Source organism: Balaenoptera acutorostrata, chromosome 2 (genome assembly GCF_949987535.1).
Source record: "Balaenoptera acutorostrata chromosome 2, mBalAcu1.1, whole genome shotgun sequence".
Classification (NCBI taxonomy): Eukaryota; Metazoa; Chordata; class Mammalia; order Artiodactyla; family Balaenopteridae; genus Balaenoptera; species Balaenoptera acutorostrata.
The window spans coordinates 137042506-137069974 of NC_080065.1; positions in this window are offsets into that span (position 1 = coordinate 137042506).

Sequence of the window (27469 nt, forward strand, 5' to 3'; positions counted from 1 at the left end):
AGAAGGGAGGAAACTTGAAACCTGACAAAGTCAATTCTCTTAATTTCATAGCTTACTTCAGATACTGGGGACAAAATAATCAGGTTTTAATTGAACCAAAACCATCTCCAGGGACTTAGAAAATGTCTTGTAAACAATTTTGCTAGTGGACCAAGTACCCAGAGGCAGAGAGAGTTCTAGGAAGAAATTGTTTGCCCATCTCACTTTTTCTCCCTTCTTAGTAACGCATTATGTTGTCTCTCTGTTTGAACATCTATAAATAGAACTTTCCTGCAGATAATTTAGAAAACCTACCTGAAATCTTCAGGCCTGTGTCACGTCAATTTCTTTCCAAGTATGGAATAGTAAGAAGCACATGAGAATGAATCCATGGCCCATCTCTCAGTGGGCAAAACATATGGTACATGACTTTATTTCTCTTTAGCACAGTTCTCATATCTGCAAGAATAAAATATTGTACTAACTTTTTAAAATTTACTACTTTCTGGGGTTATCTTCACTGGACAGTGAAGAAATGAAGATGGTGACTCTTTCTACAGTATAATGCTACTCATAAGGTGGGTGGGGTGCTTTCCATGGTATTAATTTATGCAATAACACCACACATGCAGTGAGTAATTTCTATATGCCAGGCATTCTACTAGGCTTTGGAGCTACAGTGGTGAGTTCAAAACAAATATTATCCTTGCTTATGTGGAGCCTGCAGTTTAGTGGTGAGAATGAGACTAAAACAGATAATCACAGACATAAATGTGTGATTACAAACTGTATTAACTCCTAGGAAGTTGTATAATAAATTATCTATGCTGGAGTGAGTCCCTAGGTCATCTGACATATACCCAGTAAATTTTATGGGTTGTCCTTTCTCTAAATAATTCTGTGCTCCCTAGGAAAGACTTGTTTCTCAACTATTCTCAAAAGGGTCAGAAAATACAGTAAAGTAGCCTCAGTGAATGGTCTTGGGTATAACATGAAAAATCAATGTCATTTTATTACCAAAATCATTAAGTTAATATTTTAGAGATCAAACATAATTTCTGTTTTCATTTCTATATTAAGAATGAAAGAGCAGGAGTTAATTTGTGTTAAAGTCTTCTGGTGACTCAGAATCATCATCATGAACACTGATTTTTTTTTTAATAGGAAAAATTATCTCCATATTAATTAAATTAGTTGAGCATAATATGACATCTTCTAATATTTGAAGGAAATGGAATAGTCAAATGGCAGATAAATATATTTAAGTATTTTAATGAGTTAAAGTTCAGTATAAAAGCACTTGGTATAACTCGAGCACACTACACAACATCCTTTATAAATTATACTTTTAAAGGAAAAAATAAACCATATTAATTTCTTCAGACAAGGACTTTACTACTTCTACAAATTGTTTGTAAAAGAAAATTTAAGCAATATTGTCTCCTCCTCTTCCCATTAAACAATTTGGATTTGAATGAAAATATCAAATCACTACTTTTTTCAAATAAAATGGTTTGGCACCATCTTTCATAGTAACACAACATCTCTGTTACTGTTTGATCACATTCGTATTTGTTAAGACTCGCTTTCATTCAGAGTTTGCTTTAGAGAGAAATAAAAAGCCTCAGTTTTGAAGGCATTCAACCATTCACCAAGTACTGTCTCCAGGAGCAGGTACTGCTCTGAGCTTGCCTTCCCCATGCTAGCTCTGGAGACTAGGAAGAACTTGGCAATTAAACATAAATCTTTTTTTTTTTTTCTTCATTATACTCTTGTGTTCAGAGTTCCAGGCAAAACAATAAAAAATTAGATTTGTTCTATCTTTTCATTCTAAGACATAGCCTAACAATTTAGTATAAATATTGAATTTTACCTACATTTCTTTTATTTTTAAAAATTTTTTAATTTAATATTATTTATTTTTGTATACAGCAGGTTCTTATTAGTCATCCATTTTATACACATCAGTGTATACATGTCAATCCCAATCTCCCAATTCATCACACCCCCACCCCCACCCCCCGCTGCTTTCTCCCCTTTGTGTCCATACATTTGTTCTCTACATCTGTGTCTCAATTTCTGCCCTGCAGACTGGTTCATCTGTACCATTTTTCTAGGTTCCACATATATGTGTTAATATACGATATTTGTTTTTCTCTTTCGGACTTCACTCTGTATGACAGTCTCTAGATCCATCCACGTCTCAACAAATGACCCAATTTCGTTCGTTTATATGGCTGAGTAATATTCCATTGTATGTATGTACCACACCTTCTTTATCGATTCATCTGTAGATGGGCATTTAGGTTGCTTCCACGACCTGGCTATTGTAAATAGTGCTGCAATGAACATTGGGGTGCATGTGTCTTTTTCAACTATGGTTTTCTCTGGGTATATGCCCAGTAGTGGGATTGCTGGATCATATGGTAATTCTATGTTTAGTTTTTAAGGAACCTCCATACTGTTCTCCATAGTGGCTGTATCAATTTACATTCCCACCAACAGTGCAAGAGGGTTCCCTTTTCTCCACACCTTCTCCAGCATTTGTTGTTTGTATATCTTCTGATGATGCTCATTCTTACTGGTGTGAGGTGATACCTCATTGTAGTTTTGATTTGCATTTCTCTAATAATTAGTGATGTTGAGCAGCTTTTCATGTGCTTCTTGGCCATCTGTATGTCTTCTTTGGAGAAATGTCTATTTAGGTCTTCTGCCCATTTTTCATTGGGTTGTTTGTTTTTTTAATATTGAGCTACATGAGCTGTTTATATATTTTGGAGATTAATCCTTTGTCAGTTTATTCATTTGCAAATATTTTCTCCCATTCTGAGGGTTGTCTTTTCATCTTGTTTATGGTTTCCTTTGCTGTGCAAAAGCTTTGAAGTTTCATTAGGTCCCATTTGTTTATTTTTATTTTTATTTCCATTACTCTAGGAGGTGGATCAAAAAAGATCTTGCTGTGATTTATGTCAAAGAGTGTTCTGCCTATGTTTTCCTCTAAGAGTTTTATAGTGTCCAGTCTTACATTTAGGTCTCTAATCCATTTTGAGTTTAGTATTAGGGAGTGTTCTAATTTCATTCTTTTACATGTACCTGTACAGTTTTCCCAGCACCACTTATTGAAGAAACTGTCTTTTCTCCATTGTATATCCTTGCCTCCTTTGTCATAGATTAGTTGACAATAGGTGCGTGGGTTTATCTCTGAGCTTTCTATCCTGTTCCATTGATCTATGTTTCTGTTTTTGTGCCAGTACCATATTGTCTTGATTACTGTAGCTTTATAGTATAGTCTGAAGTCAGGGAGTGTGATTCCTCTAGCTCCGTTTTTTACCCTCAAGACTGCTTTGGCTATTCGGGGTCTTTTGTGTCTCCATACAAATTTTAAGATTTTTTGTTCTAGTTCCGTAAAATATGCCAGTGGTAATTTGATAGGGATTGCATTGAATCTGTAGATTGCTTTGGGTAGTGTAGTCATTTTCACAATATTGATTCTTCCAATCCAAGGACATAGTATATCTCTTCATCTGTTGGTATCATCTTTAATTTCTTTCATCAGTGTCTTATAGTTTTCTGCATACAAGTCTTTTGTCTCCCTAGGTAGGTTTATTCCTAGGTATTTTATTCTTTTTGTTGCAGTGGTAAATGGAAGTGTTTCCTTAATTTCTCTTTCAGATTTTTCATCATTAGTGTATAGGAATGCAAGAGATTTCTGTGCATTCATTTTGTATCCTGCAACTTTACCAAATTCATTTTTAGCTCTAGTAGTTTTCTGGTGGCATCTTTAGGATTCTCTATGTATAGTATCATGTCATCTGCAAACAGTGACAATTTTACTTCTTCTTTTCCAATTTGTATTCCTTTTATTTCTTTTCCTTCTGATTGCCATGGCTAGGACTTCCAAAACTATCTTGAATAATAGTGGCAAGAGTGGACAACACTGTCTTGTTCCTCATCTTAGAGGAAATACTTTCAGTTTTCCACCATTGAGAATGATGTTTACTGTGGGTTTGTTGTATATGGCCTTTATTATTTTGAGGTAGGTTTCCTCTATGACCACTTTCTGGAGAGTTTTTATCATAAATGGGTGTTGAATTTTGTCAAAAGCTTTTTCTGCATCTATTGAGATGATCATATGGTTTTTATTCTACAATTTGTTAATATGGTGTATCACATTGATTGATTTGCATATATTGAAGAATCCTTGCATCCCTGGGATAAATCCCACTTGATCATGGTGTATGATCCTTTTAATGTGCTGTTGGATTCTGTTTGCTAGTATTTTGTTGAGGATGTTTGCATCTATATTCATCAGTGATATTGGTCTGTAATTTTCTTTTTTTGTAGTATCTTTGTCTGGTTTTGGTATCAGGGTGATGGTGGCCTCATAGAATGAGTTTGAGAGTATTCCTTCCTCCACAATTTTTTGGAAGAGTTTGAGAAGGATGGGTGTTAGCTCTTCTCTAAACGTTTGATAGAATTCACCTGTGAAGCAATCTGGTCCTGGGCTTTTGTTTGTTGGAAGATTTTTAATCACAGTTTCAATTTCATTAGTTGAGATTTGTCTGTTCATATATTCTATTTCTTCCTGGTTCAGTCTTGGAAGGTTATACCTTTCTAAGAATTTGTCCATTTCTTCCAGGTTGTAAATTTAATTGGCATATAGTTGTTTGTAGTAATCTCTTATAATCCTTTGTATTTCTGCAGTGTCAGTTGTGATTTCTCCTTTTTCGTTTCTAATTTTATTGATTTGAGTCCTCTCCCTCTTTTTCTTGATGAGTCTGGCTAATGGTTTATGAATTTTGCTTATCTTCTCAAAGAACCAGCTTTTAGTTTTATTGATCTTTGTTATTGCTTTCTTTGTTTCTATTTCATTTATTTCTGCTCTGATCTTTATGATTTCTTTTCTTCTGCTAAATTTGGGTTATATTTGTTCTTCTTTCTCTAGTTCCTTTAAGTGTAAGGTTAGATTTTTTATTTGAGATTTTTCTTGTTTCTTGAGGTAGGCTTGTATAACTGTAAACATCCCTCTTAGAACTACTTTTGGTGCATCCCATAGATTTTGGATCGTCGCATTTTCATTGTCATTTGTCTCTAGGTATTTTTTGATTTCCTCTTTGATTTCTTCAGTGATCTCTTGGTTATTTAGTAGCGTATTGTTTAGCATCCATGTGTTTGTTTTTTTTTATGTTTTTTTCCCTGTAATTCATTTCTAATCTCATAGCGTTATGGTCAGAAAAGATGCTTGATATGATTTCAATTTTCTTAAATTTACTGAGGCTTGATTGTGACCCAAGATGTGATCTATCCTGGAGAATGTTCCGTGCGCACTTGAGAAGAAATTGTAATCTGCTGTTTTTGGATGGAATGTCCTATAAATATCAATTAAATCTCTCTGGTCTAGTGTGTCATTTAAAGCTTCTGTTTCCTTATTTATTTTCATTTTGGGTGATCTTTCCATGGGTGTAAGTGAGGTGTTAAAGTCCCCCACTATTATTGTGTTACTGTCAATTTCCTCTTTTATAGCTGTTAGCAGTTGCCTTAAGTATTGAGGTGCTCCTATGTTGGGTGCATATATATTTATAATTCTTATATCTTCTTCTAAGATTGATCCCTTGATCATTATGTAGTGTCCTTCCTTGTCTCTTATAACATTCTTTATTTTAAAGTCTATTTTATCTAATATGAGTATTGCTACTCCAGCTTTCTTTTATTTTCCATTTGCATGGAATATCTTTTTCCATCCCCTCACTTTCAGTCTGTATGTGTCCCTAGGTCTGAAGTGGGTCTCTTGTAGACAACATATATATGGGTCTTGTTTTTGTATCTGTTCAGCAAGCCTGTGTCTTTTGGTTAGAGCATTTAATCCATTCACGTTTAAGGTAATTATCGATCTGTATGTTCCTATCACCATTTTCTTAAGTGTTTTGGGTTTGGTTTTGTAGGTCCTTTTCATCTCTTGTGTTTCCCACTTAGAGGAGTTCCTTTAGCATTTGTTGCAGAGCTGGTTTGGTGGTGCTGAATTCTCTTAGCTTTTGCTTGTCTGTAAAGCTTTTGATTTCTCCATCGAATCTGAATGAGATCCTTGCTGGGTAGAGTAATCTTGGTGTAGGTTCTTCCCTTTCATCACTTTAAATATATCCTGCCACTCCCTTCTGGCTTGTAGAGTTTCTGCTGAGAAATCAGCTGTTAACCTTATGGGAGTTCCCTTGTATGTTATTTGTCATTTTTTCCTTGCTGCTTTCAATAATTCTTCTTTGTCTTTAATTTTTGCCAATTGATTACTATGTGTCTTGGCGTGTTTCTCCTTGGGTTTATCCTGTATGGGATTCTCTGTGCTTCCTGGGCTTGGGTGGCTGTTTTCTTTCCCATGTTAGGGAAGTTTTCGACTATAATCTCTTCAAGTATTTTCTCGGGACCTTTCTATCTCTCTTCTCCTTCTGGGACCCCTATAATGTGAATGTTGTTGCGTTTAATATTGTCCCAGAGGTCTCTTCGGCTGTCTTCATTTCTTTTCATTCTTTTTTCTTTATTCTGTTCCGCAACAGTGAATTCCACCATTCTGTCTTCTAGGTCACTTATCCGTTCTTCTGCCTCAGTTATTCTGCTATTGATTCCTTTTAGTGTAGTTTTCATTTCAGTTATTGTATTGTTCATCTCTGTTTGTTTGTTCTTTAATTCTTCTAGGTCTTTGTTAAACATTTCTTGCATCTTCTCGATCTTTGGCTCCATTCTTTTTCCAAGGTCCTGGATCATCTTCACTGTCATTATTCTGAATTCTTTTTCTGGAAGGTTGCCTACCTCCACTTCATTTAGTTGTTTTTCTGGGGTTTTATCTTGTTCCTTCATGTGGTACATAGCCCTCTGCCTTTTCATCTTGTGTATCTTTCTGTGAATGTGGTTTTTGTTCCACAGGCTGCAGGATTGTAGTTCTTCTTGCTTCTGTTGTCTGCCCTCTCGTGAACACTGATCTTTTGCTCTGTAGGACTCATTGGGTAGGAAGGACTATATGCTTCTACTCTGAATGGCCCCTGGCTCTACTTTTTTGAGTCCTTATATCTACTTGTATAATGTTGCTATTTTTTTCTATTTTAGTCAGCTGTCATCCTTCCTATCCTCAGTGTGTTTGCTCCTCTAGCCCTTTTTTTTTTTCTTTTTCTTTTTTGGCTGCATTGGGTCTTCATTGCTGTGCACAGGGTTTCTCTAGTTGCAGCGAGCAGGAGCTACTCTTCATTGTGGTGCACTGTTTTCTCATTGCAGTGGCTTCTCTTGTTTCTGAGCATGGGCTCTAGGTGCGCAGGCTTCATTATTTGTGGCATGCAGGCTCAGTAGTTGTGGCACATGGGCTTAGTTGCTCCATGGCATGTGGGATCTTCCCGGACCAGGGATTGAACCCGTGTCCCCTGCATTGGCAGGCGGATTCTTAACCACTGTGCCACCGGGGTATTCCCACTCTTCTAGCCCTTTTCATTTCTATTTCTAATCTGCTATGGTTTGGGAAACAGTATAACCACATTCATTAGAATTGTTTGTGAATGGAGAACAGTCTCTGAGGAAGATCAGAAACCGTCTTCCTTTAACAGAGTATATCAGCTTTATGCATGAAAGATTTTGTATGTTTGAACATCAGTTTTGGTTAGTAGTAATCGTTCCAGTCATCACAAAGGTGTCTTTAAATAAATGAGGTGATTGATATAAATCAGAGAGAATGGTAGCCAGTTCAAATCTATTACATTTACATGGTGCTTTTTACCTTTTAAAGTGCTGTTTTACCTTCTAGCTTACTTCATCTTCACTAAACCAGAGTAAGGAGAGATAAGATGGATATTATAAGGAAACTCATGTGCAGAGATGCGAAGTGATTTATCTCAAGTCACTTGGTAAATTGTTGACACAATTATGGCTAGAACATAGATCACTGGACTCTCAGCCTGAAGATTTTAGAAGGGCAGAAAAAAATAAAGAGAATAGAACTCAAGAAGCAGGCATTTTACATTAACCCATTTTACTGGAGGACATCTTAAGTGTTTGGGGAACAAACCTAACTTCATTTTGGGCAAATATGAGTTTCTAGACATGCTTGAATCACTCGTAAATGAACAGTGCTGACTTTCTTGGCCTCTTGGATATTTTAAAGTTCTGTTTTCTCTGTCAGAGTAAATTCATCATTGACTGCCATGTAGGGAAGTTGTTGAAATGTCAAAGAGATGATGGAGAGTGTGTATGAAAATGAGAGCTTCAAAATTAGGTTGTCATATCTGATAAAGAGAAATGAAATATGTCATGGTTTTGGCATTCATTTTTTTCCTTTCATTTATTTTATATTTGTTCAACAAATACTTATTTGGTAACAGGTACTACTCTATGCCCTAAGCATGTAAAGATCAACAAAACATGGCACCTCCCTCAAGCTGCTTATGTTCTAGGAAGAAGTGTGATGGAAACATTCTAAAATTAGGTTGTGGGGATTGTTCTGCAACTCTGTAAATATACTAATATTAATTAAATTGTACACTGAAAATGGGTCAATTTATGGTATGTAAATTATATTCTCAGTAAAGTTGTTTGGAAGGAGGCAAATTAAAGCAAGCATAATTAGTGCCAAGGTAGGGATAAATTCAAGGTATTATGGGAACTCTTAGGAGACACTGAAATTCAAAGAGACAAGAAGGACCTCTAGAAAAAGTGGTATCTAAGCAGATACCTAAAGAATGAATAAGGGATACCTGGAGAATGAGTGGAGGAAGATAGGACTGAGTGATGGAAACATGACAGAAACAATGTGAGCAAACGGCTGAAGGTAATTGAGAGTGTGCATGGTCTATATTCTGTAAGAGGTCGAGTGGTTTAGCTTTGCTAAAGCTCAGCTTATGAGGGGGAATGACAAGAAGTGACAGGGAGTGCTGGAGAGATAAGCAGGAATTACGCATCATGACTTTCTGTATCATGAAGAGGAATTGGGAATTTATTCTAAAGGTAATATGGAGTCATTAAAAGTTTCAAGGCATGGAAATGTTGTGAATAAGTTTGTGCTTTGGAAGATCTGTCTTGCTATAGTCAGGACACTTGTTTAGGAGGAGAAAGTCTAGAGATAAGGAGACCAACAATGCAGCTGTTTCTACAAACGTGGTGAGTGGATCTGAACTAAGTAGATGAATTTAGTAATAAGGTGCAATCAGAAGGACTTCATGATAAATTTAGGAGGTAAGGAAGGTGAAGATGTTGAGGAAGATTCTAGTGTTTGGGTGACTACATAGCTCAGTGCTATTCACCAAGATAATGAATGTTGGGTGTAGATGAAACCTGGAAAAAGGAAAAGGTAGTAAACTGACACTTTAATTTTTTTTTATTTTATAATTTTTTATATGTATGCATCTGTGCACTTCTTTTAAAAAATTTATTTATTTATTTTGGCTGTGCTGGGTCTTAGTTGCGGCATGCAGGATCTTTTATTTGCAGCATGCAGACTTCTTAGTTGCGGCATGCGGGCTTCTTAGTTGCGGATTGAACCTGGGCCCCCTGCATTGGGAGTGTGGAGTCTTACCCACTGGACCACCAGGGAAGTCCCAAATTGGCATTTTTAAATTTAGGTGTTGGGCATTTTAAAATTTAGGTGTTTGTAGGATATTTAAAGGATAAGTAGGTATAGAGAAAAAGAGAGAAGAGAGTGTCCGAGCTGGGACAGAGATTTTGATGGTCACCAACTCATATGTGATCACTTAAGTCAAGTTATTGAATGAGGTTTCTTAGAAAGAAAAGAGAATATGTAGCACGAAGAGAAGAGACCAAAGATAAAACCATAATGGATATAAAAATTCACTATGTGGGCAGAGGAAGAGGAGACTTGGAGGGATATTTAGAAGAAATAGCCGGATGGATAAGTGTGAGAAAAATAGGGGTTTATAATGTTGGAGATCTAAAAAAAGCCATTTAAAGGATGATCAAGTGTTCAGTGTTGCAGAGAATTAAGGACTGATCTTAGAAATGGACTAAAACTAGTTCCTTGGATTTACTGACAAAGGTCATTGTTGCCCTTGACAAGAGTAATTTTAATGTAGTAACGGGAGAAGACCATATTACAAGGTGATGAAGAGTGAATGGAAGAGTGAAAGGTAAAAGAATGGAGATAGCTAGTGTAGAAAAATCCTTCAAGAAGCTTGGCTCTGAAGGAGAAAGGAGAAACAAAATGTTGTCTGGTATATGAGGATAGAATTTTTGCTTTTAAAATAAAATTGAAGAGACTTTTACATGTCTAAATGCTGTTGGAATGGATTTAAGAGATAAGCAAGGGTTGATAATACAGAATAGAGAAGAGTTAATCCATAGGGGTACAAGTGGGAATGGGATGCAAAGCCTTCCTTTGTCTGTCATAGGTGATACAGTTGTTTACTTTGATTTAGAGTCAGGAAGAGTGATGGAGTAGGTGGTTTGGAAGGGCAGAGAACATTTGCAACATTCTCTGTGTTAAATGGGAAAGAGCACTGAGCAAACATAGGAGGCATAGGGGAATTGCCAGGCAGCACTTGAGACAGTGAATTTGTAGTGATGGTAAACTGGAAATGTTTCCAGTAGACAGAGCTGCCCTGATGTAGAAGAAAGGGAGGCCAACTGTTGGATTAACTCAGGGTTAAGGCTTCAGATGAGCAAAGATAATTTAGAACCTTGATTGAAAATCAAGGTTTAAGTGATGAATCATAGAAGCTTAGTTGGATATCTATGGAAGAGAATATAGGAAGAGACTGACAGAAGGGTCTGGGGGCTAGACATTTCAAAGGAGGAAGAACAGGTATGGAGGGAGTCCTAGAGAACTAAAAGGATGGGTGGACCTAGACATAGTGAAGGGTGTTTGCATTGAATGTCATGAGTGAAACAGTAGTTCTGGGGACAGCGGTGGCATAGCCAGGAAGGAGTGAAGATAAAAGTCATTGAAGTTAAGGAGATAAACACATTAAGAGACCAGGTAATTGGATTACAGTCCAAGCTCTTCCCCTTTCTAACCATGTTACCTAAATCAAGGCAGCTAATCCACAAATATGTCTTGTTTGTCTGCTCTGTGCCAACACTGCAGACACAGCAGTGAACAAGATAGTCAGAAGCTCTGTCCCCAAGGAGTTTACATTCCAGTGAGTCAAAATTTAAACCTATAAGTAAATGATTAAGTGAGGTACTTCAAGTACCACTACGTGTTTCAAAGAAATTAAGATCCGAAAATAATATGGAGAGGTGGTCAGGAAAGTCTTCTCCTACAGAAATATGATGTTGAACCCAAATGTTGAGAAGGTGGCAGTCATGCCAAGAACTGGGAGAAGAGTGTGCCAAGCAGAAGAGCAGTAAGTGCAAAAGTTTTACTATAAGGGTGAGCTCAGTATGTTTAAGTGATAAAAAGAAGGTCAGCATGATTGAACCACAATAAATGGCTGGGAGAGTGTTGGGACTTGATGTCAGAGAGAGGCACATTGGGTCGTTTAGGGCTTTAAATGACCATTCAAGGGATTTTAAAATTTTGTTCTAAGTGTGATAGAAAGCTCAGACAGATTCTAATAGGGGGTGGTGGTATATGTGAACTAATTTATGCTGCTATGTGAAGGATAAAGTCTAGGGGGCCAAGGGTGGAAAGATATTTTCCAAGGCGAGAGATGATGGTGATTTGCTCCAGGTTGTTAGCAGTGGAGATGATGAGAAATGGTGGGATTCAGGATGCATTTTGGAGGTATAATTGATGAAACTTGCTAATGGATAGGATTAGGGGAATGAGGATAAGAGAAGAACAAAGGATGACTCCTAGATTATTGACCTGAGAAATGGATGGACAGTTATATGTGGTGGGGAGCAAAATCCATAGTTCTGTTTTAGCCATGTTAAATTCGACATGTCTACAACTTCTTTTTAAAAATTTTTTATTAAAGTATAGTTGATATACAATGCTGTGTTTAATTTCTGCTGTATAGCAAAGTGACTCAGTTATACATATATATATTGTTTTCCATTTTCTTTTCCATTATGGCTTATCACAGGATATTGAATATAGTTCCCTGTGCTATACAGTAGGACTTTGTTGTTTATCCATCCTATATATAATAGTTTGCATCTGCTAACCCCAAACTCCCAATCCTTCCCTTCCCAACACCCTCCTCCCCCTTGGCAACCACAAGTGTGTTCTCTGTGTCTGTGAGTCTGTTCTCTATGTCTGTGAGTCTGTTTCTGTTTCATAGATATGTTCATTTGCATCATATTTTAGATTCTGCATATGAGTGATATCATATGGTATTTGTCTTTCTCTTTCTGACTTACTTTGCTTAGTATGATCATTTCTAGGTCCATCCATGTTGCTGCAAATGGCATTATTTCATTCTTTTTTTATGGCTGAGTAGTATTCCATTGTGTATATACATCACATCTTCTTCATCCATTCATCTGTTGGACATATAGGTTGTTTCTATGTCTTGGCTATTGTAAATAGTGCTGCTATGAACATTGCAGTGCATGTATCTTTTTGAATTAGCGTTTTCTCTGAATATATGCCCAGGAGTGGGATTGCTGGATCATATGGTAATTCTATTTTTAGCTTTTTGAGGAACCTCCATACTGTTTACCATAGTGGTTGCACCCATTTACATTCCCACCAACAGTGTAAGACGGCTCCCTTTTCTCCACACCCTCTCCAGCATTTATTATTTGTCTACAGCTTCTTCATGTGAATGTAGAGTAGGTTGTTAGATATTTAAGCCTGGATTACAAGGGAATAGTCAGGAATGGAATTATAGATTTGGGTATCTCAGAACATTAGATAGTATTTAACGTCATGGTACTGGATGAGATCACATAAGGAGTGAGAGTAGGGAGAGATAAAAAGAGGTCTGATAACAGAATCTTGGAGTACTGCAACATTTAGAAACATGGAAGAGAAGGAAGATTGACCAAAGGAGACTCAGAAAGAGCAGCAAGTGCCTCTGGAAGAAAAGGAGGAGTGTGTGGTATCCCAGAAGCCCAGGGAAGAAATTGTTTCAAATCAGATGGACTGTTGCTCCTCCCTGGTTGGAAGTAGAGGTACAGGTTGCACAGAAAGTCAAGGATAGGGGATTTGGGGCTTTCTCCCCTTATATCCCTTGTCTTTTCATTCTCTGTGAACCTGTTGAGCTTAATAGCCAAAGCTGTTAAGGGTAAACCCCCTCTGTGACTTTCACCTTTGAGGAAGGAGAACAGCATTTCTCAAGAAAGTCTTGTATAGACATGAACAGAAATAATTCAAAGCAGAAAGTAATGTGTCATTAAAGAGCTTCAGATGAAATGTCTTGAGGGTTTTTGTATTTTCTTTCTGATGGGAAAGTAGGGAAGTCTTCAGTGGTAGAGGTTATGCTCATGTGCATGTACACACACACAGACACACAGACACACACACATACTCACACAAAAGCAGAGTCTTGAACAGATGGAAATAGGCAAGAAACTTATCTCAACCAGAAGGACTAATATAAGCAGGGCACAGAGGAAGAAACTTGTAGCCTATGTGTGGAGGACCCCAATCATTTAATTTTGTTTGGCTCACAAATAGGTTTGTTGATTGATTCTGTGCTCCACCCACACCCAGGTCTCACGCAAGACATTCCATGCAATGATTCTTTGCCACAGATGAAAATGTAGATAAAGCCAGAAACTCAGAAGATTAGCTCTGGGTTTCTAGACTCCTCCACTAGCACTGTCCCTCTCCAATCTTTAATCCATCTCTGAAACTTCCCTGGTCTCCAAAGAGGAAGGATAGCAATGAGACTGTATTGAAGTCCTAAATCCCCAGTGGCCCAGCTTAATCGAATGGACATATTTCATTAAACAAATGCCTCTGCCATCTGCTCTACTCCAATTAGGAATGCATGAGGAACATATTTCTCAATTATGTTGGAGAAGATGTCTGAGCTCAGAGGCCCTGGCCAACAGCCTTTCCTCAGGCAGTGCTCAGTGGGGAGACCTGCCTCCAGCTTGTAGTGGCCCTCATGTTTTTTTTCATGTCCTCTCTCAACTCCACCACTCACTTTGCATTACTACATTCCCTTTTGGGTTAGAATTAATTGGATCCAACACCCCAAACAAACATGCTCCACCCTGGTTTAAAATCATCGTATTTATTTCAACCACTAACATTTGTTGAAATCTTTGTTATGGCCAAATGCTGGGCTAAGCATTTTGTGTGGCATTTTATTTAAACCTTAAAACTTCTCTATTAAGTAAGTAGGATTCCCCATTTTATAGATGAGGAAATTGAGGCTTAGCCATCTTAAATCATTCAGCCAAGGTCCCACAGATGGTGAGCGATGGAGCTGGGATTTGAACATAGGCATCCTGGCACCAGAGCACATGTTCTGACCCAATGTGCGTTACTAGAAGTACCACACACTGACAATGTGAAGAGTGTGAAGTGGGTGCTATTCTACCTTCAGGGCCTTCACAGTGAGATGTGGAAGAAATAAGGAAATTAATCAGGATGTGTGGAGACAAGGAAGTGTTAAGTATAGGTTGGGAATGGAAGAAGTGACCCCCAGGGTTCTGAGTCAAAATATTGGTAGAGTGTACTTGGGTATTTATAATCTATTCCAGAAATGTGGACTGCAAAGCAACCCACCACATCTGTTTACCCACCTGTGCCCTCAACTCCCAAACCTTCTTGTTATTTAACTAATCAACTGTGCTAATCCGTATGCCTAGCTCACCCCATCAGGGCTGTGGAGGATGTAGGAGAAAAATCCCACAGCACAACTGTGATTTTTCTTGTTCTGCAAATTCAGGCCCCCATTTCAGATTCCTGTCTCATGCTGCCCACAAGCTTCTCCCTGTCCCTAGTGCCTCATTGCACAGATAAGTTTTTACCAGTCTTCATCACTAAGTTTTTACCAGTCTTCATCACTATCTCCAAGCCTCCATTCCTACCACCCTGCCTTCACTGTTGAAAGGTAGCTTATCCATCTCCTTCACAGGGAAAATAGAGGTCATCAAATGGTGACTCCTCTGGCTATCTGCACTTCTTGTTAACTTCTACCCCTAGCTCATTCCCTGCCATCTCAGTAGAATAATGACAGAATTAACCATTGTCATTTATTTAGCCCATTTTATAAATCAGACACTACAGATTGTCTACATGTATTAGCTCATTCAATCCTCGCAAACACCTTATGTGAGGGGAACTATTTTTAATCCTCATTTTATGGACAAGAAAAATGAGTCTTAGAAAGGTAGGAAGCTGTTCCCCAGGATTATGTTCTTATAGCTTTTGCCTTCTCATGATATATGTTGTCCCTAAGAAACTGCATCTTCTTATATGACATCAGTCACTATCTATATATACTCATGGCCAAATCTGTATTTTCAGCCTAGAATTCTTTTTGAGCTTCTCTTTATTCAGTTGCCCAATAGATGTCCACTGGCATCTCAGAATTAAACTTGGCCTCCACTCCCATCATAACCCATCACCAGAATTGCTTGTTTTACTACATTTCCTGTGTCCATGCATAATACAACTATTAGAGGTTATAGTGAGACTGAGATAATAATATGATGATGCTTGCTTATGTGGGAGAAGGAGAAACCTGTCTTCAATCAGCCACTAGTCCCCACAAGATCCTCAGAGGAGACTTATGCAAAACAACGGGAATAAGTTGATTATTAGCTATGGTTTTGGACCCCACACCTGATATAGAACTGAAAGTGAATCAAGTTTGCCTTATGGAGGATTCATGTCTCCATTTGCTGAATTTGAGTGGCCTTGAAACAAGGTAGGTTGAAAGATCTATTCTATTTATAACCCAGTATCCAAGCTGAATCCCCCCTCTCATACGACAAGCTATATACAGGTGTGTAGAAATTTGAACTCATTTGCCCTAAGCTTTTACAAGCTAGGTCCTAGATGCTCTAAAGGCAGAGACCGAAAAATAAACACGGCTGGACTTTCTAGTAGAAGAGCAGTCTCCAGTAGACGTGTCTTTCTCCAGCCTCTTGGGAAAAAGAGGTTTAGCCAGACTCTAGCTGTATGGAATGAGATAGAAAGGGAAAGAGCCCACTGGTTTAAATTGCAGCATCATATCTTTTTGAAATCTTGCTCCCTAAGACTGGAGCACCATACAGTGTCCTGGAATTGAGCAGATCAGCATTCTTCCTTTCTGTGGATGGAATATCCCATCCTTGATCTCAACCCTAAAGAGGAGTAATGAGGGAGCTGATGTAAGGAATAGCAAGAAACTTTGAATTCCTTCTTTTCAAAGTCCTCCCTTTATTAGCTGTGTGACCTGTTTTTTTCAGCCTCCCTGAGCCTCAGTTTCTTTGTCTGTAACATGGGGATAACAACTCTACCTGGCACATAATAAGCCATCAGTAAATGTGATGTATGATGGGGGGGTAATGAGAAGGTTGAGGCACTGGTAGCAAGAGTGGCAACTGCAGTCGTGGTCATGGTGTTGGTAGAAGAGACCAAAGTGGCTGAAGTGGTGACAGTGGTGGTTTTTGTGGCAGTCAGTGATCATCTACTGCTTAGTCAGAATAGAGAACTGTCTGACTTTTCATCCTCCCTGTCACTTATCACATTTAATCCATCAACATCTATAGATTTTTATTTCATTAATTCATGTCAGGTCTTATAGCCATGATCCTAGTTAGAACTCATGGTATCATTTCTTTTAGCCCAAGAAGTGACTTGACTTTCTCAGGACCACACAGTGAAGATCTAGTGCTGGTCTAGGTCCTCTTATTCCATGTTCTTTCCAACCTACTGGGGACAATAGAGTAGAGTAGCTAAAAGTCAGGATGACTAGGTTCAATTGTGGCTTCCCTCCCCCACTAACTCTATTATCTGGGCAAATTACTTACCCTCTTTTACCTACCAGCAAAGTAGGCAATAACAGTAGTACCCACCACATAGGGTTGTTGGGAGGATTTAATGTGGTAATGGATTTAAAGTATGTATCAATTGCCTAGGGTTGTTGTAACAAAGGACCACAAACTGAGTGGTTTGAAACAAGAGAAATTTATTGTCTCATAATTCCGGAGGCTAGAAGTCCAAAATCAAAGTGTCGGCAGAGCCATACTCTTTTTGATGGCTCTAGGGGAGAATCTTTTCTTGCCTCTTCTAGCTCCCGGTGTTGCCAGCGATCTTTGATGTTCCTTGGCTTGTTGACGCATTACTCTAGTCACAAAGCTGTCTTCTCCCTGGGTGTCTTTACATCATCTTCCCTCCATGTGTGTGTCTGTCTCTGTGTCTGAATTCCCCCTTTTATAAGGACACCAGTGATACTGGATTATGGATCATTCTAACTACTCATTTTTAACTGGATTATCTCTGTAAAGACCCTATTTCCAAATAAGCTCATGTTCTGAGGTACTGAGAGTTAGGGCTTCAATATATCTTTTTTGATGGGTACATAATTCAACCAGTAACAAAGAACTTTGCTCAGTCTTGGGTACAGAGTAAATGCTCACTAAATATTTTCCTTCTTCCTTCTTCCTCATCACCTTAGCCTCTGCTGTCAGAGGAGAGCTCAGTGCTGAGGAAGAAGACTGACAGCTTTGCCTCGGCAATTGCTCATATTACACATATATACATTCAGCTCTGGAGGCAGGCGGCCTCTGTGTTCTCAGAGAACATCATCAATATTGTGACACTCTGACATGTGTCAGCCACAGGGTTCTCCAGGGCTTCTTCTCTGGGGATTCTTGTGAAGCTGGAAAATTAGCCTCCAATCCTGGGCAGTCTGAATGATGGCCTGCCCAGAGACGGAAGGAGGAGAGGGTCAGAGTGGCAGAGACCTCAGATTCCACCCCACCCACTTCCCTCATCTTAGAGGTGAAGAGACTGAAGCCCAGCGAGGGAGAGCCACTTCCCTCAGCTCACACAGTAGATGTGGGGGGCAGGGCACAACCAGAGCCCTGGTCTCCTAATTTCCACATGATGCCCTTTCAACCATATCCCTATCCCACTGCCCACATTGTTGTTGTTGATTTGCTGTTTACATTGTACAAAGATGCTCTCTTTGAATTTCTCCACCTGTATAATGGAAGAGTTGCTCTAGGCCAGCACTGTCTGATAGAAATACACCATAAGCCTCACAGATAATTGTACATTTCCTAATGGCTACATTAAAAAAGTAAAAATCAACAAGTGAAAATAATTTTTAATAATTTATGTCACCCATATATCCAAAATATGGCTTCAACATGCAATCACTGTAGGAATGTTAATGAGATATTTTACAATTTTCTTACTGAATCTTTGAGACCTCCTGTATTAATTTCAACTCACCACATTTCAAGTACTCATCAGCCACGAGTAGTCAGTGACTACAGTATTGGACAGTAGAGCTCTAGGTCAGTGGTTTCCAGCGTTGGCCTGCCTACCTGCCTGTGGTGAAACTGTTGGTATAAATTTATCATTTCTTCTTTCTGAGGAAAGACTACCCTTAATTCAAGTTTATCTCCTTTCTCTCCTAAAATTTTTGGTCAAAATACACCTCCCTTTAAATTAAGTGGTAGTGACACATAGATGGAACACGTTTGGTTTTGTTTTTAAAATGTCCTTATTTAACAAAATAAATTACTGGGAACACTAGATCAGACCCTCACTAAGAGAAAACATATATGTATATGTGAGTGTGTATGTATATATGTGTATATATACGTGTATATCTATATGTATATATATAAAACGCTGGTCTGTGAAATTATCATCGTCAGTCATCTAAGAGTCTTTCCTAATCTGATCTTCTGTAATTATCATTAAAAGTCAAATAGAAGTAAAATGTCTCTGTGTCTTAGGGATTGGAAAATGATAGCAAAAAGTACCAACAAAGATCCACTTGGCTCTTTGGCTCTGTGGATTGTGGAGCATTTGGGCTTTGCATCACTGAGTTGGTTGTGAATGAGGACTCTTAATAGGTCAAGCCATTGCGTTGAATACTTTGTTTTCTCTGGCTTTAGGAAAGATAATGAAGGGGTATTTAGAAATTTCTTCTTCTATATTGTGTCCTGAGGCACATGAGTTCTAGTGCCTTCTGATCACTCTCCATGAAGGGCATTTGAGGTGGGCTCAGGCCCTGTTTCCTCCAGATGTTTCCATATGGGGTGGGCAACCTGATGGGAAGACATAGTCAAGAGTAGGGCCAATTTTTTTTTACTGTTACCTACTGAGTCTTGCAAACTCTGTGCTCTGCCTGTCAATCACCCCTCCTTACACCTCCACTCTTCTCCATCCATAGAGATGATCTGTTGTCAGTTTCTCAGGTGTTCCACGCTTCTTCATGCTTCAGGGTCCTTGGATGTGTTTCTTCCTCTCCCTAGAAAGCTCTTTCCTTCCATCTTACCTTTCAGGGCTCAGCTTAAACATTACTTCCTCAAGGAAGCCATCCTTGATCCTCCAGACTTAGGTCCCCTGTTATAGGCTCTCTTCACTCCTGTGCTTCACAGCATCTAGCCCAATTATATTTCAATACTTATTTGTGTGATTGTCTGGTTGATGTCTGCCTCTTCCACTAGACTGTAAGCTCCAAGAGGGCAGGCACTCACTTGTTCAAAGCCATTTGCCTGTCACCTAACACCATACTTGATTCAATAGACACTCAGTAAATGTTGGTTAAATGTTCTGCCTGCCTACATTATTTCATTCTGGAGTAGTTTCTTCACATACTGAGAAAAGGACAAATCAAGTCCATTTGATCCTTTTTCCCACTGGACCAATACAGGGTTCTGCGGCATGTGATCCCTTGGTATATGGAAGATCCAGACGATTCTGTATACTTTCTTCTAGGCATACCTAGCAAAGACGCTGAGTTTGCCATCAGCATTGCATTGAGAATCACGAGGTTGTCCTGGTCACACCCCAACTCCTCATTAGCTAAGAGATCTTGGGAAAGCCACTGAAATGTTAACTCAATGTACTTATCAGTCTCAGGTTATCCTTCCAGCTGGTGGCTTCAGCCTGAAATTGGTTTGTCAAAATCTGTCAAATGATAGAGGGCTGGATCCGTGATCTCTGGAGGGCTCGTTCAGACTTTGGGCGATGGGGAAATCTTGTCAGAAACTGTGTTGCTTGTGACTCTGGGTTCTGAGAAACAGAAACTTGTCAGAGGAATAAAGGTTACCTGTTTTTCATCCAAGGTCACCAGTGAGTGACAGACTGTGCCTAGAATAGAAATTGGCACAGGAACAGGGTTCCGACCGTTTCTGAACATCACCCAGATATTTGTTAGACAGTGAATACTTTTTCTCTGTTTTAATTAATATGGACTATGAGTACTGAGGAAACAGGCTCAAACAGTTAGGGAAGAGGAGTCCAAACAAATTGAGACCCTGCCCTAGGAACACGTGCCTGGGTCGCTGGTCCCTCAGCCTGGGGGATCGTGCTGGAATGGAGAGAGCCCTGGACTGGGAGCCAGGAAGCCTGGGCTTTAGTTGTAGCACTAATGCCAACTATATGGGAGGTGTAAGCTTTCTGGATGCCGATCCCCTCTTCTGGAAAATGGAAAGAGCCAACTTTGACCACCTCAGTGGAATGTGGTAAAGCTCTAATGAATATTGATTTAAAAGCATTTCATAAACATAAAGCCCTTTACAAACAGAAGAAGTCCAGTTATTGATTTTGTTGCCAGTGAGGATATCCTAGGCATAGATGTAGTCAGTGTATGGTGAGAGCCCTCTGGGCTCAGTCATTCACTGTGAAGAGTGGGTCATTCACATCTCTGGAACTCAACTTTTCTATCTGTGAAATGGGACAAGCAACTCTTTCTCTGCCAGCTCGCTGAGTTGCTATGAAGATGAAATAAGAAAAATGATGCCAAAACACTTGGAAAAGTGTAAAACTTTTTTGTCTTGCTTTCTAATACTTTGTCTCCCTCCCTCCTCCCCTTTCCTTCCTTCTTTCCTTCCTCCCTCCCTCCCTCCCTTCCTTCCTTCCTTCCTTCCTTCCTTCCTTCCTTCCTTCCTTCCTTCCTTTCTTCCTTCCTTCCTCCTGTCCCTCCTCCCCTTATACCATCTTTCTGGGCATCTGTTATGTGTCAGGTACAGTATTAGTTATGGAGGACACATGTGTGAGATATTTGACCCATGTCATGCCTTCAAGGGATATTAGAATTTATCTGGAAAGATAGATGAAGAAATAAATGAATGTAATACAATGTTTTATAACAACATTGATTGAACACTTACTGTGTGTAAGGCACTATTCTAAGCACTCACATTAACTCATCTAATCCTCATCCTAACCCAGTAGTACCCAAGGGCATTAGTATTTTCCCCAGTTCTGAAGAGGAGGAAACCAAAGCCTAGAGAAGTTAGGTAACTTGCCCAAGGATACAGATAGTGACACTGGGTGGTTTGGCTCCAGAGCCAATTCCCTTAGCCATCAAGCACAATATATATAAGTATAGTAGAAGCAAGAAAGAAGGCTATAGTTGGTTGTAACCTAGGGAGACCAAGGGAAGCTTTCTGGAGGAAATTACAGAAACTGGGAAGGGCATTCCAGGGAGATGGAAGAGCTAGTGCCTGGGAAACCATGAGGCCCTCCATGATTGGGCCCCTGCCAACATTTATGACCTCGTCTCCTTTACTTCTGCCTTGTTTACCCTGCTCTAGCCACACTGTCCTTCCTGCCAGTCCCCAGACATACCAGGCTGTTCTTGCTTCAGGTCTTTTGTGTTAGTGCTTCCCTCTCTTAGGACTCTCTTCCCCATTTCTTTGCATGGCCGCTTCCCTGACTCAGATGCCACCTCCTTGGAGAGCCCTCCTCTGACACCCATGTCAATGACAATTGTCTCCCCTCCCTCAGCTGGTAACTCACTCTTTTACTTCCCTTATTTTTTCTCTTTATACATGGCACTACCTGAAAGAATATATTTATTAGTTCACTTTATTTTAGGCTGCCTTTCCTGACTTGATTATAATATCCACAGGGCTGGGATCTTGTCTGTCTTGTTCACTGCTATGTCTTCAGCTCTTAGAGTAGTGTCTGGCGCATCGGGCTCACCAGGGAGTATTTGTAGAGTGAGTAAGGGTAGGGTGGGAAATGGGGTGTGATGGGATAAGGTTGTTCCTGTGGGCAGGGGCCTTGTAATGAAAATCTTGAAATGACCATAGGCCATTTTTATAACCCTTTTTCTAACAGGGGTTCTTTTTTTCTAATTTTTATTTTATACTGGAATATAGTTGATTAACAATGTGTTAGTTTCAGGTGTACAGAGAAGTGATTCGGTTATATATATATATATATATATATATATATATATATATATATACTTTTTCAAATTCTTTTCCCATTTAGGTTATTACAGAATGTTGAGCAGAGTTCCCTGTGCTATACAGTAGGTCCTTGTTGGCTATCTATGCTAAATATAACAGTGTGTACATGTCAATCCCAAACTCCCAGTCTATCCCTCCCCCGTGACCCTGCACTTCCCCCCAGTAACCCTAAGTTCATTCTCTAAGTCTGTGAGTCTGTTTCTAACAGGATTCTAAGGCGGTGTTGCCCCTACCCCCAGGGGACATGTGGAATTGGTGTGGTCATTTGGCTGGTCCCAGTGGAGGGGGAGCACTGCTGACGTTTAGTAGACAGGGATGCCATTTCTCCTATATTATTCAGAACAATCCTGCCCTACACACCAATAAAAGGTCTCACCCAAAATAACAATAGCACCCCCAAGTCCCCTTAAGAGACACAATGAGTATTTAATGAAAATGACCTTCAAGAGACTGGACAACAGCCCTACTCTAGCCTCAGCCTTTTAGCAAAAAGGAGAGCTTGACACGGAGTTTGGGTTTATTCATCTGTAAAGTATAGGTCTTTTCTTTGCCACTGGGTTATCTGTGCTCATAGAGATTTCTCGTCTATGCTTCAAGAACTGCAGGATGCTTTGATTTTAGTTAGTTAGGGTCTCATATTAGGCATCTCTTCACATGTATGAAACTTATTATTATACTATTTCCATGAAAAACATCTCAGGCATGATTTCATTTGAATCTGACAATTCCCCCTGTGAAGATAAAGGTAAAAACACATGTATCTCTAGGTCTGTCTTCTTTCTTTCTTTTTCCTTCCCTCCCTCCCTCCCTCCCTTCCTTCCTTCCTTCCTTTTTTCCTTCCTTCCTTCCATTTATCCATCCATCCATCCATCCATCCTAAACTTACCTATGAATTCTATGGTAGGGACAGAATCTCTGTATTCCTGGGCCAAAACACACTTGTGTCTATAGGAGGTCCTCAGTGTGCTTATTTGGTAAATGAATGAATGAATGAGCAAAAGAGTGAGCCAACAAATGAGTCTCTTCTGGTATCAGTTGCTCATGGTGAAAAAGAGCAAATAGGACCAACTCCCTCAAGCCAGCTGCTGTGCACCAGTCCTGTAACGGCCCTGCCCCTACCTCAGACAAGAGCAAGTATGCTTCCCCGTGACCTGCCTTGTCCCAGGGTGGGCAGAAGTAAATTCTGCCGAGGGTTAAAGCTGGATTAATGGCCCGTGAACGGTTGCTTTCTCTCCTGGCTGAGCACAGTAAATATCGAAGGTAATATAATGTTCTTTCTCGATGTGGGGAGAGTGAGGGAAACAAGAGAGGAGGAATTGACCTTTTAGCTCTGAAAGAAAAGAATATTGGAAAGACAATGTCCCATCAAAATACACATGCACACATACTTACACACACGTGCATGGACACGCTCATGCAGTTGGTAACATTTCTGGGATAATCTTCTCCTGATCAGATATTTTTCACCTTTTCTGGGTTATGGAAATCCTTAGAAGAATCTAATTGAAAACTCTGGACATTTTCCCAGGAAAACACATATATACACATTCACATTAAGTTTGTCATATGATGTCATGGAACTCAGAGACCCACTGAAAAGTGTCCCTGCTTGTAGTAAGGAAGAGATACAGTCGTTTATATTTTGAATTTAATTTGCAGATGTATCTTGCTTGGCTTAAAGGCAAGTTAAAATTTTATTAAATTAGTTTCTCAAAAACAAAATCAGAAGTTTCCACATAAAAATCCAGGGATCTGGCTTCTTTTAAAAAATTAAAATGTTTGGCATTCTTGGGCTCACATGGCAGCCATCATCTGGGTTGAGCTGTGCTTTTTTTTTTTTTTTTAACATTGAAAAGTCTCCTCAGTTGTCGACACTGCACTCCCCATTTTTAGGCCTTTAAATTTTGTCTCCTACCCTCGGAGGGGTTAAGATCAAGAACCCGTGCCCCTCAAAATTTCTTAGTTTGGGTTCTAGGAAGAGAGATCTCAAGGAAACCATGAGGTCTAGTATCCTTGGAGCCTGTCCTCAAAGCAAATGCCTCATGCATTCCAGTACATAAAACTAATAAAGGAGAAGGTTCTCTGTTTAAATGGGGTCCATGGGCCTAATATCCCTGCCAGTTAGTTTGGGCTGCCCTAGCCTTGCTTCAGTGGCCATCACGGCACCCCTAGGGACTCTACATGGCAAATTTGAAAACTTCTTTGTATCCCTCAGAACGCTTCAGTTGCATGTGACAGAAACCCAGCTTGAGCTCGCTTTAGCTGAAAAGATAATTTGTGGGTTTAGGTAACTCTGGGTATATGTCCTCAGACAGGGCTGGATCCAGGAGCCCAGATGGTGTCATCAGGGATCTCCATCGCTCTTTGTTTTTCTCTGAGTTGGTTTTATTCTCAGGAAGCCTCTTCCCACGTGGGAGACAGATGCCCACCAGGAAGACTGTATCATCTCTATAGCCAGTAATCCTGTTAGGAGAAAAGCTTCTTCTTCCTAATAGTTCCAACAGAACCAGGGATATGGTTTCCTTGGACCATTTTGGGTCAGTGCTCATCTCTGGGTCAATCACCATGGCCAGGAAAATGGAACCAGCCTTGACCAGGCCTTGATCATTTGTTCCAGGGATCATGGAGCTCCAGGGAATAAGGTCAGTGCCACATGAACCTCTTGGATGAGGACTAGGTAGGGCTGGCTCCCCAGAGGAGTACTGGAGAGTCATTACCGAAAAGGGAGGCATAGACACTGGAGAGGCATAAATAACAAAGGACTGCTTTACGTTAATTTAACCCAACTTTTCTTTTCACTCGTGATGATGTGGAGACTCTATAAGGGGAAGGAACTTGCCTAAGGCCACAGACCTGGGGCATGGCAAAGCTGAAGCATAAACCCAGAACTTTTGCCTCTAATCCTGTGCTCCTTTTGTTTTAGGCTCTGGTCCTTCTTTATCGTCTATTTTTCTGTGATCCTGGCAGATAGGTTGTGAGGAAACAGTAATCATACATGACAATAAATCAATCCTTGAACCATCACATTTTAGTGGTAAAAGGAGCCTAAGTGGGCTTATCATTTAAATGATAATATAGGCCAGGAGAGACTAACTGACTTGTACAAGGTCAACTGACAATTTATATAAGACTATCAAAGTGCCCTCACATCTCTTACTTCATTTGACAGTAAGAGCAATCCTGTGACACATGAAACTTGGGTGGTTTTTTCCAAGTGTTTTCTCATCAGTGAGATCACTTTGTTCCCACAACAGCTCTATAAAATGGGAGAGGATAAGAATCGTTTAACCAGGTTTATGAATACAGGCACGGGGTCAGAGAGGTTAAGATACTTGCCTAAGGACCCACAACATGTCAGTCACAGAACCAGTTCTAGAATTCATCTGTCTGGCTCTGGATACTTTTTTGGTGTCACACTTGAGTCAAATAGTGAATTTAAATGGATGGACCTTCTACCTAAGTAATAATCTAAAGCAATGTGACAGACTGATAACCATTAAGGTTTTCAAATCTTACCATTGTTAAGTTATGTATTATATTTGTCTTATACCACAGTTAAACACAGGGACAATAGAGCTTTAATTCACAAAAATAAAATTTAAGTAACAGGATTTTGGGAAAACAATATAAACAGGGAAGATGAAACTAAAGTTAGAGAATTTTAGTTCTGGAAGGGATTGTAAAATAAAAAAACGGATAGCTCTCTTCCTTTTGGGTAGGGAAACTGAGGTTCAGAAAGTTGACATAATTTGCCTCAGATCCCATTTCTGGCCTATGGTAGAGGCTGGGCAAGAATATAGGTCTTCCAACTTCCTGTCACCCTAAGGCCTTTCATCGTGGTGATTGAGATGACCTTCTAAATAATTCTGTAGTACTTTTGAGAGTGTGAGGCACACCAGCCATGGGTGGTACTCAAAGTGAACTTTGGTGTCTTCGAGACATGAAATTAAGTAACATTGATTCAAACTCTGAGAAGGTAATTCTCTTTAATTCCCTTAAAACTCTTCTGATTGCGTTCAAGGGAAAGTCTCTGTTGGATTCGAATCTGACATTACCACCTGTCTAGCACTTGCCAATTTCCCTTATTTAAGAGAGTGTGCAGGCCTCAGGCTCACAGCATGTGAGCAAAGCAAGAGTGCCTTGTGGTAGGCAAGAGTGCCTGGCCAGAATTTGTTAACACTGTTTAGTTTTCATTGTGTGTATTTGCACACATGACAAATCATATTCATTTTCAATTCACGTAATGATCTAACACTTCTTTAAAAATAAGTTCTTTTCAAAATTTATTTAAATAAAAATGAGTTGATTTATTAAAAAATCTTATGCACATCGTAGAGCAGATGATGGTAATAGTACACAGATATGACAAAAATCAAGGCGACAACGATTAGATGAAGTTGGAGAAATACTGCCCCAGGAACTAGGTCCAAGGCCATTGTGTGGGGCATGTTGAAAAGACCTCAGAGAAATGCAGATTCGACTCCTATTCCTGCCACCAGAGTTAGCTGTGTGACCTTGGGCTAGATACTCCATATCTCTGAGTCTCAGAGAGATAGAAATAACTAATAATACTTCCTTTGCGAGGCCGTTGTGATGATTAAGAAATATCTATAACAAGGACCAAGCGCTGTGCCCAGCACTTGGCAGGTACTGAAGAAATGGTAGCTCTGAAGAGAGCTGAGCTTTTGATGCTTACAAATGAGAGAAGAGAAAAATGAAAGGACAGGGAGAGCAATGAAGCATCAAGTGCAGCCTTGACATGAACCTCTCTTTACCTTGCTTCTCCTGAAATGGCCAGGTAAGATCACAGCCGGTTAAGTACGTCTTTGCTCCAGGAGGTCTGTTTGTCACTTTCCAAAAACAGTAAACTATAGTCTTTGAGGCTACTTTATTGCTCGAAGACCGACTACAAGTTTGCTTGATGGCAAAGCAGCCTTCAGGGCACGCTGGGAGGTGGATTCATTTGTTATTCCTGCGTAGGAGGCCTTAGCTTCTGGGTTGTTAAAGAACAAACAAAAATATCCCTTAAAAAATAGGCTATGGTTTGGTGAAGCTTGAAATGCAATCCTTTGGTTCAGCCCTAAGAGAAAACCTTCATTAAGCTTTTCGAGGTTTGCCCTGATGGGCTGTGGTTTGTTCTGTGCGCTGTAGTTTGCTTGTTTGATTTCTTAAAATATTGTGTTAAAATATTATTTATCTTGATTACTGAGTTTTGGGCTCCTCCTTAAAT